Source organism: Monopterus albus, unplaced genomic scaffold, assembly GCF_001952655.1.
Source record: "Monopterus albus unplaced genomic scaffold, M_albus_1.0 scaffold153.1, whole genome shotgun sequence".
In the NCBI taxonomy this organism is placed as follows: Eukaryota; Metazoa; Chordata; class Actinopteri; order Synbranchiformes; family Synbranchidae; genus Monopterus; species Monopterus albus.
In genome coordinates, this window is record NW_018128033.1 from 741,385 (window position 1) to 745,037 (window position 3,653).

At 39.3% G+C, this 3,653-nt stretch overlaps 1 protein-coding gene across 3 annotated transcripts in view; it reads right to left on the reverse strand.

The window, feature by feature from the left end:
- The window catches only part of LOC109968553 (partitioning defective 3 homolog B-like), a 175,661-nt gene that overhangs the window by 109,706 nt on the left and 62,302 nt on the right, over positions 1-3,653 (reverse strand). The gene's annotated exons all lie outside the window — the stretch shown is intronic.

Below are 3,653 nucleotides of genomic sequence, written 5' to 3' on the forward strand. Positions count from 1 at the left end.
TAGGGAAAGTAGGTGTGAGTCAAACATTACTTGTTTTACTTCTCTAAAATGATTTGTCAAAAGACAAAAACAGGTAAAGATTCTACTGATTATTCACATGTGTTAATGATATAAGATATGTGTTTAACAAGTTCCATCTGTCAGAAATAATTTAACTACCCCCCCCCTCCAAAAAAGTGAGATGTTAGTGACCTGTAAGAATAATTTCAGTGTACAAATTTAAACTGAAGTAAAGATCTGAACTGAACAAAACAAAGAGTTGGAGGGAAAAAGAGAGTTGTAACATGTCTGCAAGCAGAAAAAAAGCATCTTTGTTTCAAACATTAGTTTCAAGGCACTAGCCAACTCAACAGGCGTATGCTCGTTTGTGTGTGAAAAAACATCAAAAAATGTGTGTACAGTACAAAAAGACTTTACAGAGACCCAACTCAGCAGGTAGATTTATGCTTATTATATTGTGGAATGTATATAAATAGGATTTAATGTCACAGAAAGAGTGACTCTGAGTGTGTGTAGAGGCTGTGTAGCGTCTTTGTTCTTCAGAGAGCACAAGCATTAGCAGACAACACCAGATGGTGGGCTCAAAGGAGGGGGAGGAGAAGATAGACAAGACCATTCCATCATTTCATCATCATCCTTATCCTGTTTCCTCTCTGTAAACAAAAACAAGCTGGCATACACCTTCACATCAAATCACTACAAGAAAAAAAACACTTCTTTGAAACCCTAGCCATGGTTTAAAGGTGTTAATGTTAGAAAGAGGAATTGTACACAAGTTTGTTGTTTAAAACAACCTTAAACTCTTTAAAAGATCTCAGGGATGACCAAAGGCACCTTCCCTAGTCAGTCACAAGGCCAAGGCCCTTGTCTTAAAAATGTTGTAAGGATTTTGATTTGAAGCTTTCACCTTTCTGGATCAAATATCACAAAGTACTTTACAAAAACGACAGAAAAGAAGACGGGCGAGAACTTTGTGTGAGTGCTGTTTATCTGACAAGAATACTGCAAAACCTAAACAATATTCCAGTTGCCAGCTGGATCTTGAGGTGTGAAAATACAAATGTGTGAAATTCACTCACTGTTTTGAATAGACTTTATTTGTGCCGTGATCCAAAGAAGGTGTGAGCCTATTACAGGCCCATCAACACTTAGCAATAGTAGAGAAAGCATTTGGTAAATGTGGCAGTTTATAAGTTCTACAACATCCCAGATTTTTTCATTCTTAAAAGACATTCTGCCTTTGCTAAATACCATCGCTGACAGTGTAACTGCAGAGATCTTCCGAGGCACAGAGTATGATATGAAAACCATTATTGATGGCCACTAAAACAGCAGGTAACGGATGACTCACTGTGTCACAAAATCACCCATCACACATACACACACACACTTATTTATTGTACCCCACACCACCACATGTAAAATTTCAATCAAGGAGTGTGTTCACAGCACCAACATGCAGAACTACAGCTGCATTTGTTCTTGAAAACTGTTGTGACGGTTGAACAAACACCATCAGTTAATTAGGCCAAGGTGAATTCCATTGGGGTGTACTGTCTGTCAGGAGGAGACAGTGAGGGCAGGAGAGAACACACAGGAACAAAAGTCTGTTAATCAAAACACTGTGCAGGGAAACAGTGTGGAACATTGTACAATGTCTCTCTTGCACAAACGTTCGAAACTCATTCAAACAAAACTGAACTATAACAGCGGCGTGAGTATGTTTGTACAATGCTAAATCCTCTGTTGTTTCTTTTAATCAAAGACCAGCAAAGCCAGGGTGGGTTTCTTGTTCTGTTCAGTCCCACATCTTCCTCAGTTCTTAGATCACCATTCCAAACATCCATTCAAGCACAAACACACACAAACCATACATGACGGACATGGCGTCATGCCTTGGATCTCTCTATAGTATATGAACTGGGAGACATAAGCAACAACTAAATATAATATATTAACGATCACATGTAAGTGAATAGATCAGCTCAAATTAATATTGTGGCACTAGTAATGCAATTTTAATTATTTCATGATTTAATGGTGTTCTCATGAATAAACTCCAATAAGCCTGTCTTTGCATTAGGGCTAAAGTTTTTGCACTGCCAAAATATAGGTCACACTCATTGTTGTGCCTGAACACATCCTGCGCAGACAGACAGTGCACTGCAGCTGCTGCAGCTCACAACACAGCTCCTGTGTACATGCAGTACAGTATAAGCACCGAGCATGCAAAGGATCCGAACACAGATTACATTTCATTAGATTTAATTAATGCACGAACAAATGACTGTAAGCACATATCCATAAAACCATGTACCTCCACACAAACACCAGTAGTGTCCTTCAACTGTCAACAGAGCCCTCAAAATAGACAACTCAGAAAACAATACTTTACCTATGGGAGACATTTTGGTGCATGGTTTTCTATGTAGAAGAACAATATTTAGACGTCTTTTCTTACTGTGTGTGTGTGTGTGTGTGTGTGTGTGTGTGTGTGTGTGTGTGTGTGTGTGTGTGTGTGTGTGTGTGTGTGTGTGTGCGCGTGTAGGAATAATACTGGACCAATGGGAGGTCAGTTTCCTGATTGGATGAGTGATATTTTGGTCTAGTACCCATGTGGTCAAGTTTTATGACAACCAACTCAAAGTTAAACAACTGTAGAAAGGTTGGCAAAACATAAAACCCACAAAATTACCTCTGAAGTTTAAACCAGTCATCAGGGCAAAATGACTATGTTTAGGCTGCTTGGTTCAGTAAAAATGAAGCCTGGTGTGTTTGCCGTTTAGTGTGGTACTTTTGGGATAGTGTGAACTCTGGTGCAGACTAAACAGAGCGGATGACTAATTGTCAGGTATTCATTGATGGGCTCGTTATGACACCAGAGAATGTTAAGTATAAACATAATAAGCAGTAAAATGCTGCATAAGGTTCATTTGTAAAAAGTCAGTGAGAACAAAAACCTGATGAGAATTAAAAGGCAACAATGCATCTTTTTTTTTCCTCACTTTCTCACTGCAGTTTCGAAAAAGCTATGGTTAACAACAGCAATCCGTCAGGGAGACAGAAAACGTCATGGCTCATTCTTAGGAGCTACCAAGAGAGTTTTCTAGCACAGTTTGCTGTGTAGCAATATGGTGGAAGACAAGTGTAAGAAGCACTGCTGTACTGGAGAGGTGCTACATGTAACAGGATAACAAGCAGAAGTGTTCAGCAACACCTGTAAAAATCAAAAAGGTATCCTTGGTCATCACACTAAGAGGACTACCATGAGTTCAGACATGCATAGAAGGACAAACTCTGGACTAGATTCAACACACACAGATGATCCAAACCGTTAACGCACATACATAACCCAGCACACTGCTTCCTTTCCTGTCTAAAGAAACAATTTCCTATGGGGATCAGGGTCGCATGCACATGTCTGTGTGTGAGGCTTCCTGGCAGCTGCTGAGGAAGCATCAGTCAATAAGAGCGGAAAGAAACACAGAAGGCAACATAAAAAGAGAAGAGTGAGAGATGGAAAAACCGAATCAAAGACATGAGTGATGGGTGGAGAGGAGACAAAAGCAAATTACACCAAATTTAAAAATGGTTGTTTCATTAAATTCTAAGAAAGTAAGATGTCATTTGTTTTCCTTCTGTAAAAACAAAGC